We start from the raw sequence: 15,713 nt of genomic DNA, 5'->3' as shown, positions 1-15,713 counted from the left end.
GAGCGATTATGACCTTTGGGTCGTGTTGCTAGAATAGGAATAATAGTATTCATTTTAATAAAGCGTTGTTGCAAGTATTATAGCCAACAGTAACGTCAATTCCCTTGTAAAGTGCCTGTCACAACATAACCCTGTTATTTGTCATTTCCTGTTTCCTTTCCTTCTCCCAACTCCACCGTCATCATTTCACTTGTAATAATGCTGCAGTCAGGACTTTGATGCAGAATAAGATATTCTGAAGACTTGCAGACTCTCTGTAATGGTGCTTTCTAAACTTGCCTGGTAATGTATTCCTCAGAAATGTAGCAAGAACCCCAGGTGCTACTTAGGTAAAAGCAAGTTTGGGAAACACTGCTTTTAGAAATTTGCTTATATGAAACACTGTTGCAAACACAAAGAAATGCTGAATGATCTGCCCTAGCTCCATCCAAAATACTACTTGCTACCCTTTTTAAGCCACCCAAAGCAAATCAGTTGTGCTATGCCATTGAAAAACAAGTACTTCTTAAAATATTGGACTAATCAGATAGGTTTTTAGAACTTAATCTTTTGTTGGAAGTCTCGGTCTGTGGTTCTGAGGATCTAGCACAGAACCTAGACAGAAAGTTGCATAAATATTTGTTAAGTTCACTGAAATTAAAGATAGCATCTGGTTGGTTTGTTGTTGCTGTTGTTGTTGTTGTTGAGACAGGGTCTTGCTCTGTTGCCCAGGCTGGAGTACAGTGGTGTGATCATGGCTCACTGCAGCCTCGACCTCCCCAGGCTCAGGTGATCTTCCCACCTCAGCCTCCCTACTAGCTGAAACTACAGGTACGTACCACCAGGCTTGGCTAATTTTTGTGTTTTTTGTAGAGATGGAGTTTGGCCATGTTGCCCAGGCTGGTTTCAAATTCCTGGGTGCAAGCATACCACCCACCTCCACCTCCCAAAGTGCTGAGATTTTAGGCATGATCTACCATGCTCAGCTTGTTTTATTTTTTTTTTTTTCTGTCAAAGCACGCTGCAGTTGCCCATGAGCATGACTTCTTGAATGTGCTAAGAGAGAAGTCTGGTAAAAATTGAGTCTCTGCAACATTCATTTCACGTACTCTACCTCTAACTTTTTCATTCATTTGTTTTACAAACAACTATTGATATCCCATATTGCAGACAGTTAGACATGTCCAAGGAATACAAGGATAAAAGTACTCAGTCCTTGCTTTAGGGTACTCCCAGTGTAGTGGAGGGACCAATAATAAAGGAACCTCCAACTCCACCTTCCCACCCTAAACTGAATTTAGAATTTACGTTGATCAGAAGCGGGGTGCCACTGCCATTGTAAATCAGGTCTCAGCCTCTTTCCTGCTTTATCCAGTTCACACTGGCTTTCTTTCTAGAAAGGGGCCAAAAATCAACTTGTTTACTAGCTGCCTCTCTGCTTTATCTCATTGTGTCTCAATCTTAGCTCCAGGTAAGAAACACCTGTAGAGCCCTTAAAAACCCTGATATCTCACCCCAGCCCAGACCTACTCTAAATCAGTCTCTGGGAACGGGTCCCCAGGCATTAGTGTTTTTAAAGCTTTGCTAGCATCCCAGTATGCAGCAAAGTTCAGAACGACTATTTTATCTTTTCTTTCTTTTTTTTTGGTTTCTTTTCTTTTAAAAACATTTTCTTTACTTCCTCAGCTCATGTTTAAGCTGAAAACAATCATTTCTTTAAAGTCTCATATTTCTTGCATGGAAGTCTAATGCAAAGCTGCAGCTAGCTAATGGGAAGGCCAGTTCCTAAAATGACTTTCAATTTTAATCACATTTAACATTAGGTGACTCAGAATTTGGAAACCAACCTTGAACCTGATGCTACAATTTGCTAACACTTAGCAAAAATAGAACCCCCTGGTTCAAAAATAAATAACTTTGCAAAATAGATTGAAAAGGTTGGTAAGATTTCTTGAAAATCAGAGTTCTCACATTTACATTTTGATTTCCAGTGATGAAATGAACTGATTAGAAATTCTTAATTTTCATGAGGTCCCTTTGAAAATGTTCAGAGTGCAGGCGAGCGCCAAAGAACATATTAATAGTTTGAATGTGCGTGTATGTGTGTGTGTACATGTGTATCTAGCAAAATGACTGGGCTTGCAGTAAATTCAGGTACATCTAGGTTTACCCAATCCTTATTTCTGGTTCTTACTGCTCTCCTCTTCCTGACTCCATAGTACACAACTCCTCACTCCCCTTGCTGCCTGCCTCCATAGTTTGACCCTAACCGTAGCTTTTCCCCTCTGTGCTCTTGTTTACCCATGCCACTCCCCTGACTTAGGCTTAGCCTATCCCAGGCCTTCGCAATAGGTTGTCATGGAAACATTAGAGGAGCCTGCCTGGTGGGAGGGATGTTCTGTTTCCAAGTGAAAATGGAAAAGATTCAAGTGTGATTCGCTTCTAGCCATTTTAACCCTTGAGTTTCTCCATCTGTTTAAAACACACCCATGGCTCCTGATCACCAAATAGGTAAGAAGACTATTTTAACTTGGACTCTGCCTACCTCTGCACCCTCCTCCGCTGCTTCCCCTAAAAGCCCTGGAACGGAGCCTCAGGAAGCACTTTGTTCCTTCATTTCGCCTTTCCTTTGCACAGGCCCTTTCTTCAGTCTGCATACTGTCTCTTCCTCCTTCCCATTCTGTTTACGGGATTCTTAATGGTTTTTCAAGACTCCAGTCAGGCACCATGCCTCCCTAGAGGCTTTCACCTCTGCACCTACTCTCATAAGCACTTCCGTTATAATGGTTGTAGAAAACTCCAAGATTATGGGACTATTTTCCTCCCTAGGTGGTGAGTTTATTAAAGGAAAGGCATGCTACTGCAAGGAGTATGTTTCTCATACTCCTGGGGTGAGGTCTTATCTCTATTCATGACTAGAATTAAGATCTTGAACAAGTCACTTAGCTTTTTGAGCCTCAGTTTTCTCATACCTGAAATGGAAATGATGGTACATAATATAGCTACTATTTATCAGATGCTGACTATGTTTTATGCATTTTCTCATTTAATCTTATTTAATCCCTCTGCCAATTTGGTGAGAGATAAAACATTATTGACCTATTTTTACAATTAGGAAAATATGACTCAGAGTTGAGAAGCCTGTCCTAAATCACATAGCTCTTAGGTGGCAAAGCCAATAGTCAAGTCAAGATCTAATTCTGTTACTGTGCTCTAGTGCCTGTATATGCAAGTAAAGCACCTAGCCCTGTGCCTACCCTTGGGGAGAGGGAAGGGACAGATAAACAAATGGACGAATGGAAGAATTAGTGATAAATTGCCTTGGAAAAAGTATGATCCTAAGCACTCCATGGGGATCCAAATGGAAAATTAAACTCCTTCCTCTGGTCTAAGCCTAATGTGCACCGTTTCTCCAAGTGTGTGGTAAAGGTCAAGAATATAAGACTTCTATCACCCATGTTTATACCTGTGTGCTATTTCAAATACATGCTTCCCTCCCACTCTAAACAGTTGCCCCCCATCAAAAGAAGCTTAAGGTAGACTGGCTCCTGGCTCCTGGAGAACTGAAAAGCAGAAAAAATGGTCTTTGAATAGCTATTAAATCACCTTGACAGCTGCCACCTGGCAACAAGCCCTCACATCCCCTGTTCCCGTCCTTCAGTGCAGTGTCACAGTCCCTTACTGCTTCAGTGGACAAAGAAGAGAATAGTTAAGTGAGTCCCACTTAAGTAGACATAATTAACCTTTAGAGTTAATCATTCAGCACCATTCAGTGAATTTCTTTAATTTTCCTTTCTAACCCGGTAATTTAGCAAAAGAAAAAGATGTGCTGTTATTGAAATATTTCCATTTTTATGTACAGATAAGTGTAAAAGTCTTAATTAAAGGATCCTGTGTTAGAGCTGAGTGTATGTAAATAATGCCTGGAGTTTCAAAAGCAAAAAACAAAGCTTGTCAGTTTGTCTAGGACCAGTCATCACACGATGTTTGTTTTCTATAGCATGCTTCACTAATAAATTTGGTTACCAAGGTTACTAATTTTTAAAATTACAGTTCTGAAATTAACAAACAGCATGGCCTCCTACAGAATCATAGAGGCAGTGAATTCATAGTATCTCCTTCTTTGTATCACATTGCCTCTCTCTGTCTCTCTCTCTCTTCCCCCTTCCGTCCTTCTCAATATACATGCATTAAACACATTTCCTTTTACATTCAAAAGGGCTATGCAATTGTTTTCCCATGCTAATACACATAATTTTTTTTAACACCACAGACAATAACAGTTCTAGATCCAATGCCAAAACTGTGATTCACTCCAGCTTGCAACATAGATTAGACAATTAGACTATTCTTTGTAAAATACTGACTTTTATTTTGGATCTGGTTATTTTTGAGGAAAATAAAAGACCATGAGTATTGATAAATAATGGTTTTGTGTTAATTTTTAAGCAACCTGTACTTGACAGCCAGAATAGTGATCCATTTAAAAGATTAGGTTCTTTGATAAAATGATGCATTTAAAGGCTAGGTTCTTTGATAAAATGATGTGGGTTTTAATTTGTTTCGTCGATTTACCAGTTGTGTGATCTGGAAAATGCTGTTTTCTCTAAGTCTCAATTTTCTCCTCTTTCTATTGTGGATAACAACAGTACCAACCTCATAATCATGTTGTATAAATAAAATCAGACACTGTTTATAATATGCTTAATGTAGTGTTCAGCCTATATGTAAAAGATGCTCAATAAATGGTAGTCATTATTTATTATTATTATTACCTCATTGCATAGTTGTAAGGATTAAATGAGATGATGCATTAAATTGCTTGACACACTTCTAGGCAGATGGAATATGCTTAACAAACATTACCTCCCTTATGGTTACCACAGATCTGTTGCCCTGTAACTGTTCCGTAGTTGGTTGCTACACTGCCAGTCCCTAATGTTCCCTTCTTTTCCCTCTTTGCTTTGTTTACTTCAGTGCCCATGAAATAACAGGGTTCCACAGATGTTTAATTAGCTTCCTGTTTCCCTTTTGCTCTGTTTTCAATCATGTCTCACAAGTCAAAACATTCCTTTTTCCCACATTGATTCAGATTCATTCGGCACCATGGACCTAGCTGTGAGTTGTGGTGCCCCTCTTGTTAGCTGGGCAACCTTGCACAAATTACTTCCATTTCTGGCTTTTAGATGTTTTTCATGTAAACCACATAGATAGGAAAAGGTAAACTCTGGGATCCCTTCCTGTCCAACATGCACTGACTCTCACACTTGGTTTTAGTCATGGTCTTGGGGACGCTACATAGTACAGGAACCCAGGTCTTAGAGACCTAGTATTTGTAGTAAATATAAACACTGGACCTGAAAAGGGCACATTCTTACCAGTAGCATTTCAATATTTTTCCCTAGTGTGATATTTGAGGAGTGTTGAGACCGTGGGGTTACACTGTCAAAATTTTGTAGTATGAAAATAATTCTCAGCTTTGCCAAAAGGACAAGCATGTAGATCTAAGTACCAAGTATTTAAAACATGACCACATGTCCTACAAAGAGAGTGATATCCAACCTGTATCTCTGTGACTGCCTTTGCCCCAGAAAGGCAAAATCTATTTTACATGAGGACATAATTCTGAATTAATAAGTAAAATTCAGTAGAAAACGATAGGGCTCCAACATGGCTAGTTTAGAAGCAAACTTTTCCAGCAGGATTTTTTTTTTTTTTTTTTTTTTGCTTGGGAATAGAAAGGGATTATACAACACAAATTTCAAATTTCAGGTTATTTCATCTCCAAGTTTGGCAGAGAGAGTAAGGATGGGAGTGGGGAGAAGGGAGCATGCATGCAAAGATCCCACACATGCCCTGTAACTCCTAGGTTGTCGTCAATAATGGGAAATACATTTCCATTTTTGGGTTTAAAATCAATTGTTAGATAATTTCCTAAAATCAGATTCTCCTACTTTGTGTACATTGTGACTAAAACTCAAGCCAACTTAATGGGAAATTTCAAAATTCTGTCATTTCCAGCTCTCGGGGCTCCTCCATCTGTCCTAGTTGTGCTTGGAGCCAGAAAGGAGCACAAAGCCAGATTTCTCATTAGCACTAAACCTGTTGGACCAAGAAGATGATAGCATATGAAGCCCTGCTGGGGCAGGTTGGCTACAAGGCTGGAAATGGTTATCTCAGGGCTCTGAAGCCTGTATGTTGATGTAGAAGGGCATGTCTGGGGTTAAAAGATTGCCGGGCTTAGGAAATTTTCTAAGTTTATTACAATTTGTAGGCCATTTGTGCCCATGATGAAATAAGTTGAACCAAGGGAAGCATTCTTCTTTTTGCCATCTCCTTTTTGGTTTCATCTCTGATTTAATTCATCCTATGATTTGATATAAATAGTAGGTTGAGTCATATGAAATTGTCAAGGTTTCATATGGTTCAACCTAGTATTTTACTTTAAAAGGGGGCTTCTGTTTGAATGTACTGACTGCTTGCTATCCCTTCGTTGGCTAGAAAGGTTCTTAGACAGCAGAGGGTTGAAAATGGTTGTTGTGTAATAGAACTCCACCATAGTTTCTTGGATTTTAAATTATAACAATAGAGCTAAAAATAAAATAAAACAATTCATTCATTAGCCTGCTGCCCCAACAAATAGCATAATCAACTGTGCTTTTAGCTTTTATATTAGAACCAGCTGTAGTATCTGAAAGATCTCTCTCTCTCTCTGTGTGTGTGTGTGTGTGTGTGTGTGTGTGTGTATGTGTGTATGTGTATGTGTCCTGATTTATTTATCTGAAGTATAATTATGGATTGCTCCTGATTTATGATAGCTTAACATAGGATTTTTCAACTTTTCAATGGTGCAAAAATGATACACATTTACCAGAAAATGTACTTTAAGTACTCATAAAACCACTCTGTTTTTTACTTTCAGTATAGTATTCTACAAATTACATGAGATAATCAACACTTTACAGGTTGAGCATCCCAAATTTGAAAATCCAAAACCTGAAATGCTCCAAAATCCGAAACTTTTTGGGTGTTGACATGACAAGGGAAATGCTCATTGTGGAGTAATTTGAATTTCAGTTTTTTTTAATTTGAGGTGTTCCATTAGTAAGTATATTTCAAAATCTGAAAAAAAAATTGAAATCCAAAACATTTCTGGCCCCAAGCATTTCAGATGAGGAATACTCAACCTATACTATAAATCAAGCTTTATGTTAGATGATTTTGCCCATTGCAGTCTAATTTAAGCACATTTAAGGGAGGCTAGGCTAAGCTATGATGTTTGGTAGGTTAGGTGTATTGAATGCATTTTTGACTTAATGATATTTTCAACTTATATTGGGTTTATTTGGACATAACCCATCAAAAATCGAGGAGTGTCTGTATATACAGTGAAATGCATGGATCACCACCCAGGTCAAGATACAGAACTTTCTAACACCCCGTAAGACATGCTCATGCCCTATTTTAGTCAATCCTAGACCTTGTCCCCTACCCTGAGAAATAGCTACTATTCTGAATTTTATACCATAGATTAGCTTGGTCTGTTCTTCAACTCCATATAAATTAAGCCTTGCAGTCTTTTTTCTTTCATATCTGGTTTCCTTGGCTCAACATGATATTTATAAGAGCCATTCATATTGTTTTGTATTTGAGTAGTCTGTTGCTTTTTATTACTTTATGTATTATTCCATTACATGAATATAATATAATTTGTTTATCCATTCTTCTGTTGAAGGATACTATTATTTCCAGTTTGTGGCTCTTATGAATAGAGTTGCTACAAACATTCTTGAAGAAATTTCTTTTAAAAGATGCATTCATTTGTTTTGGTTATATCCAAGAGTGAAATTGCTGGGTTATAATCATATAATCAAATACTTTAAATAAATTGCTAAACCATTTGCTAATAGTAGTTGTAGAAAATGTAGTGAGTGTCCATGTGCCTTGCTAAGACTCTGTGGTGGATGGACGGGAGGAGTCCTATTACTAAAAGAGAGGGGACAATGGGTACAAGGGGACAATTAGCAGACCCCACCATAGTGCCCATGGACAATAGTTCATGAATATATTAACTGCGACGATTCTTTTCGTGAATTTTGAGAGTATGAGATTTAAACATGTTAAATCAAGTTTAGCCTACAGCTGCCTTCTTACAGCTGCTTTCTTACATATTTTAAGTTTGGCCTAAAGGTTTCTCTGCACATGGTGAACTATAACAAGTGGAGGTGTAAACAGACCTCAGCCTACACTTGTGCCAATCACAGAGTTTTGGACAATCAAATGCAGCCAACTATCCAAACCATGTTCAAATAAGGCAAACACCAACTGTAACCAATCCAGTTGTTACTGTACCTCACTTGTTTTCTGTATGTCACTTTCCATTTTCTGTCTGTAAATTTTCTTCCACCATGTGGCTGCGCTGGAGTCTCTGAGCCTGCTGTGTCTCAGGAGGCTGCCAGACTTGCGAATAGTTCATTGCTCAATTAAACTCCTTTAAATTTAATTCAGATGAATTTTTTTTTTTTTTTTTTTTTTTTTTTTTTTTTTTTTTGAGATGGAGTCTTGCTCTGTCGCCCAGGCTGGAGTGCAGTGGCGGGATCTCGGCTCACTGCAAGCTCCGCCTCCCGGGCTCAAGTCATTCTCCTGCCTCAGCCTGCTGAGTAGCTGGGACCACAAGTGCCCGCTACCACGCCCAGCTTGTATTTTTAGTAGAAATGGGGTTTCTCTGTGTGAGCCAGGATGGTCTTGATCTCCTGACCTCATGATCCTCCCGCCTTGGCCTTCTAAAGTGCTGGGATTACAGGCGTGAGCCACCGCGCCCGGCCTTTTATTTTCTTTTAACAAACACTAACTTATGCTTTCAAGTAGCAGTAGCTCTATTCCTTTAAAGAGAGGTAAACTTCGTGGAGACCCTGACAACTGTATGGTCTGACGTTCCTAAAGGGCAGCAAAATTGTTTTCTCTGATTTCAAAGATGATGAGAAATGCTAGTGGAGATGTTAAAGTCTTTCAGTATCTCTGATGCATCTTTCACTTTGATAAGATTGTTTTTAGCTTCTGGCTGCACCCATCAAAGGTTTCTTCACTCTTAATAAAACAATAAATGCCTACAGATTTAGACACATAGATGCAGATTAGCTAATTGTTTTTTGTTCATTATGTTGTGTTTTTAAATTTCTTTACTGACTACAACTATAGTATATATACATATATTCTATAAATGTTAGCATATACTAGCATATATGCTAGTATGTATAGTAGTATACACTGACTAATATTTAACCTCTGGTTCTTAAGAGCTTAAATCCCCTGTGGATCTCAAGTTTGCATAAATCTTTTAAGTATGAAAAGATAATTTAAGTTTTTAAGTAACAGCTCTTCTCTTTCTTGAAAAGGAGTTAAACACCAAAGAATCACCAATGACTCTGTGGAATGAGTCTGAAAAGTAGCATAGCAACTGGTAAAGTCACTCAACAAATGTGTGTCCCCTTCTTCTAGTATCTCACAGTCACAGATAAATCACAGTGACAGTTTAGAGTGGTAAATGCTATGCATTATGAGATGCTAATGTTTCTATTGCTACCTTTCATGGCTTAATAGCAGAAAAAATGCTGACTGCCATGAAATGGAAGAAGTATGAAGTTCTCACATTTATGGACAATATTGGAACACTGCCAGTACCCTTGGGTGTATTGTTCTGTGTTCCAGTCACAAGCCTGACTTTTGCAGTCCTTTAGAACATAGCTGGTAATATAGAAGGTAAGAACTGCGGGAAACAGTCAAGTGAAATCACCCAACACCTACAGCAGCTCCACCTTTAACTGGCTGCATGACCTTGAATAAATTTTTAAACTCTTTGAGTTTCAGTTACCTCATATTTAAAGTGAGTATAAAAACAGTTCTTATCCCATAGGATTCTTATGAGGATTAACTAAGCTTATTCTGGTAAAGCTCTTCAGAATAATATGTGGCACTTAGTAAGCACACGTTGTTGCTGTTACCATTGTTGTCTCTTCTGGAGTTATTTCCCTGGTCCCACTGCTTTAGAAATTAGTTGCCGACATTTATGTTTATTTCTTTGCTTGCTTGCTTACGTGTTTTGTTTTTTTCTCCACATTATTAAATACCAGTGCTGAGTGGGTCTTAAAAAGCTCGTTTCCCCTGTTAGAAAACACAAAATTTTAACAAATTCGGTTTAAAGACTGAATTGGCTTTTATTCATGAATCGGGCATCATCTCATCCAAAGACTTAGATAAGGCACTCTAATAAGCTGAGGGAAGGAGATAGGCTTTATAGGCGGAAAATGGCTCAAGAAAGCAGAAACGGGAAACAAAAATTGAATTGGGCATTTTAAAGCTGTCTTCCTCATAGGGTTAAATCAGAGGAAACTTCCTTATCCTGCTGGCTCAGTTAAACTGGGCCCCTTCTGATTGGTTGCTGTGAATCAATCAATCTCTCTCTCTCTCTCTCTCTCTATCTATCTATCTATCTATCTATCTATCTTTTTGAAAACTAGTCCATTTCAAAGTTTGATTATATGGCACCTAACATTAATGACTCTATTCTGATTTGTTCTGGCCTCTTGGGCCTAGTGCAAGAGCTTAGTCCAAACAATAGCTTCCCATAAATTTCATTTAACACCCTTTGAATTTAAAACAAAATTTTAAATTAGTTTTTGTCTTATAGATTTTCTATTTTTAAAGCAGTTTTAGGTTCACAGCAAAATTGAGAGGAAGGTACAGAGATTTCCATATACCCTGCCCCCACCCATGTGTAGCCACCCACACCAGTGGCACATGTGTTACAGTTGATCAACCTGCATTGACACATCATTATCACCCAAAGTCTACAGTTTTACATTACCTTTTTCTCTTGGTGTTGAACAATACATGGCTTTAGACAAATGTATAATGACATGTATCCATTATTATAGTATCATATGGAGTACTTTCACTACCCTAAAAAACCCTGAAATTTGACAAAGTGTATTTTTCAGTTCCCAGAAACACTTGCTTCAGAAAAAAGCAGGTGAAAAAGCAATGGCAACAAAAGCCAAAATTGGCAAATGGGATCTAATTCAACTGAAGAGCTTCTGCACAGCAGAAGAAACTACCATCAGAGTGAATAGGCAACCTACAGAATGAGAGAAAATTTTTACAATCTACCCTTCTGACAAAGGGATAATATCCAGAACCTACAAAGAACTTAAACAAATTTATAAGAAAAAAACAAACAACCCCATCAAAAAGTGGGCAGAGGATATGAACAGACGCTGCTCAAAAGAAGACATTTATGCAGCCAACAGACACATGAAAAAATGCTCATCATCACTGACCATCAGAGAAATGCAAATCAAAACCACAATGAGATACCATCTCACACCAGTTAGAATGGCAATCATTAAAAAGTCAGGAAACAACAGGTGCTGGAGAGGATGTGGAAAAATAGGAACACTGTTGGTGGGACTGTAAACTAGTTCAACCATTGTGGAAGACAGTGTGGCGATTCCTCAAGGATCTAGAACTAGAAATACCATTTGACCCAGCCATCCCATTACTGGGTATATACCCAAAGGATTATAAATCATGCGGCTATAAAGACACATGCACAGGTATGTTTATTGCAGCACTATTCACAATAGCAAAGACTTGGAATCAACCCAAATGCCCATCAATGACAGACTGGATTAAGAAAATGTGGCACATATACACCATGGAATACTATGCAGCCATAAAAATTGATGAGTTCATGTCCTTTGTAGGGACATGGATGCAGCTGGAAACCATCATTCTCAGCAAACTATCGCAAGAACAGAAAACCAAACACTGCATGTTCTCACTCATAGGTGAGAATTGAAGAATGAGAACACTTGGACACAGGAAGGGGAACATCACACACCAGGGCCTGTCGCGGGGTAGGGGAAGGGGGGAGGGATAGCATTAGGAGATATATCTAATGTAAATGACAAGTTAATGGGTGCAGCACACCAACATGGCACATGAATACATATGTAACAAACCTGCACGTTGTGCACATGTACCCTAGAACTTAAAGTATAATAATAAAAAATATAGAGAGAGAGAGAAAAAAAAAGCAGGTGAGGATATTCAGTTCCTCAAAAACCCAAAGATGAGTTGCCAAAAAATATGACTCCAAGAGGATCATATTAAAGAAAAAAATATTCTCAGAAGTTTTATTCCAAGAACACACTTGAAATTCAATCTTAACTTGGTAACATTTGCCTGTGCTGGCTGGGTGATAAACACACTTGAAATAGGTGGAATCTCTTATGAATAAAGGAAGCAGTTTGAAGCGTTGTCATTGTGAATATAGTAAACTGCTGAAGATAAATTTTTCTAGTATATTTGGAGTCTGGGCATGAAAACCTTCATCATCACAGCGCTGTCTTTTTGTTTTTAATTTAGTTTAGTTTAGTTTAATTAGCTTTTCAAGCACTTTCTGCAAGCTTGAGCGAATATTCATGAATGTATTTCTGCTAAACTACAGTAATGAATTATTTATTTTGAAATCTGTCTATATTTTTAGCTACTCATACCAGCAGTTTAGAGAAATAAAAAACTTCGGTATCTTATAGCTGACTTTTCTGAGGTGAAATGTGACATGAATTGAAAATAAAAGAGAACAGATCTTTGCAACATATATAGCTGGTGAAAGATCACTTGTAGAACACACACGGAGAACTATAAAGCAATCAGAAAGACTCAAACAGCCCTATAGAAAATGGGTAAGTACTTTTAAAACAAAGAGGAAAAAAACACAAATTACTTATTAACATATGAAAACATGCTTAAAATCATTGATAATCAAGGAATTGCAAATTAAACTGCAATAACGCACCATTCACATTTACTAAACTGATAAAAATTATGAAGTCCAGTTGATTCCAAGTGGTAGAGAGGATATGAAACTGCCAGAATTCTCATCCACTGTGTGAACTGGAAGAATTACTTTGGAAAACATTTTAACATTATTTAATGCAATTAAAAATGTTACCCAGCAACTCATTTATTTAAGCATGTACCTTAAGGAAAATTTATATACAGGGATAGGAGACATGTCTAACAATATGTATACTAATACTGTTAGTAAAATCTAAAGGTAACTTAATGTAAGCTGGATGTATGAGTTATATTTATACAATGAATATAACTGTGAGAATGAATGAAGAACTGTTACATATATCAACATGGATGGGCCAAAAAAAAGATAGTTAGAGGATGATGTACCGTAATTTCAGGAGAGTTACCTATGGAAGAAGAGTACTTAGGAAGGAAACTATACGAAAAATGGCATCCTGAGGGAATCTAAGTCACTGTTAATGTTGTTTGTCTTGGTGATAGGTGTATAATACTCATTTTATTTTTAAACAATTGTGCAGAGATTTTATATAATTTCTTGAATATGTGAGCTGTCTCCCACTATCATCACTCATACGCATTCATTCACACACACACACTCACACACATACACACACACATGGTCACTGGTTTTTATCCCTAAAACAAAACAAAACAAAAGATGGTAAAGTATGGACCTAGAGTGAGTATACAGATATAGAAAATAGAATCATGAAGGAAAATAATAAGAATGCTCTTTAAAATGTGATCATATTGCCTCAGTTTTTTCTGTGAATCGGTGAGATTGAATTATAAATAAGTAAAATTGGAATAAACAATGGCAAAGTAATTTTGTCAGCAATATCACATCCTTGTCACCATTTCCTGAGCGCTTACTATACTTTGGTTCTCTCTTCATTTTTGTTGTTCCTCACTATACCTCCATGAGGCAGGTAAGAATGTATCCAAATTTACAAAGAGGTGTGCTGTGAATCAAAACAGCTACAAAAAATTTGCCCAGTTCTAAGACTGAAACGTGGCCAAGGAGCTGCCCTGAAATTCAGATTCCATCTGCCAGGCCCAGGCACCATTCTCTCCATTCTGCCCCAATATCTTCCTTGGTTTAACGTTTTCACCTGCAGGGAGGCAGTATTAGAGATGAATAGACTCTTAGTCAAAGTCTTAGGACAAATGATGTCCTTATTGGACTTCCAACCACCCTTTCTTTGTTGTAACTTTCCACAAGAATAAGAAGTTCACATTTTCACAATATTGGTGTGCCATCCACTGCCAGCATGGTGCTGTACTTTGCTGGAAAATAATGACTCAGATGACTAATCTGTATGAACGCACATGCATTTTGCAAAGTGTTGTGTCAAAGCACAGGTCAAATCAATTAAGTTTTTTGTAAGGACCCAATTTTCATACTGGAACAAGTTAAATAATTGACTGCAATGAAAAACGGTAGGGAGAGTTTGTAAGAAAATTAATCGAAATGAGAAAGCAGAAAGACTCGCTCATTTCCAGAAGTGGTATTTGAAATCCAGAAACATGTGGTTCATTCATTTCCTTGGTCCGTGATTTATTCCCACTGCAGCACATTACTCTCTTGGTTGCTTTGCCAAAGTGCTCAATCCTCCTCCTTCTTCCTGAGGAAGAGGGGTCTGTGGCAAAGTGCTTTGGGAGCTAGAGTCTGATTCACCAGAACACAGTCTGGCAGGTCTGTCTCTACAAAGGCAGGGATAGTTCTGGTCTCAATAAGCAGAAAACACTAAGCGCTTGGAGAACCAGAAGCAAAGATCTGTGATCACAGCAAGTTGTTCTTTTCCTTAAGAACTTCAGTGACAGCTGATCCCTGTGCCTCATACCTGGAATTCCAGCACTTTGGGAGGCCGAGGCCGGCAGATCATTTGAGCCCAGGAGTTCAAGATCAGCCTGGGCAACATGGTGAAACCCTATCTCTACCCAAAAAAAAGAGAAAGAAATATATACAAAAATTAGCTTGGCATGTTGGCATGTGCCTGTTGTCCCAGCTACTCGGGAGGCTGAGGTGGAAGAATGGTTTAAGCCTGGGACGCAGAGGTTGCATTGAGCCAAGATTGCACCACTGCACTGCAGCTTGGGCAACAGAGAGAGACCTTGTCAAAAAAAAAAAAAAAAAAAAAAGAACATCACATATTACTTTGTAGCTGTAATTACCATATTTGTCTGTTTATACAAATTGTCTGAGAAGCTAACAAGTGGTTCAAACAAAAAGAGAATTCTTGGCTCCATTTCCGCACTTACCAACTTACCAAGTCAGAACATCACAGGGTAGCTACATACATCACAGGAATTTTACATACAAAACACGTTAGGGAATTAAACTAAGCTTGGAAACTACTGGCCCATATAGGATAATGCCCCAAACTCTTCGGCATGGCATTGAGGACTCTTTGCAAAGTAATCTCAGTGTACCCCACTTCCCCTGATTATGAGGGGAAGAACTCTATTTCTCTTCCAATATAAAGCCATAGGACTTTGCATTCATTTCTTCAATAAACATTTGTTGAGCATCTTCTCTGTGCCATATTTGACAGGTATTATAGATCGTATCTTAGTCTATCATTGCATGCTCTTAGTTGAGTTCATAACTTCCACACTAAGTAACAGCACAGCCTGGCTTATGCTAAATGACAACTGAAACTTCTACCAAGGATAGTAAATACCTATAGGCAATGCTTCCCTCAATCCCAGAACAGACATTGTTTATCATTGTACTCAGCATTCTTCCCACTGAGTTCAGAGACAACTTCAGAAGCTTTCTCAACAGTCACTATCACACCATCTGCTTTGGCATGTGAGACAAAGTCTGTTTGCAGTCTCTGTTATAGATC

At 38.1% G+C, this 15,713-nt stretch overlaps 1 protein-coding gene and 1 long non-coding RNA gene across 51 annotated transcripts in view; one reads left to right on the top strand and one right to left on the bottom strand.

Annotated features, from left to right (window-relative positions):
• The window catches only part of DLG2 (discs large MAGUK scaffold protein 2), a 2,233,585-nt gene that overhangs the window by 2,077,145 nt on the left and 140,727 nt on the right, over positions 1 to 15,713 (top strand). The gene's annotated exons all lie outside the window — the stretch shown is intronic.
• Positions 1 to 15,713, bottom strand: part of LOC135967086 (uncharacterized) — a 76,577-nt gene that overhangs the window by 1,684 nt on the left and 59,180 nt on the right. The window lies entirely within an intron of this gene.

This window comes from Macaca fascicularis, chromosome 14, assembly GCF_037993035.2.
Source record: "Macaca fascicularis isolate 582-1 chromosome 14, T2T-MFA8v1.1".
Taxonomy (NCBI): Eukaryota; Metazoa; Chordata; class Mammalia; order Primates; family Cercopithecidae; genus Macaca; species Macaca fascicularis.
This window is presented reverse-complemented; position numbering and strand designations above follow the sequence as displayed.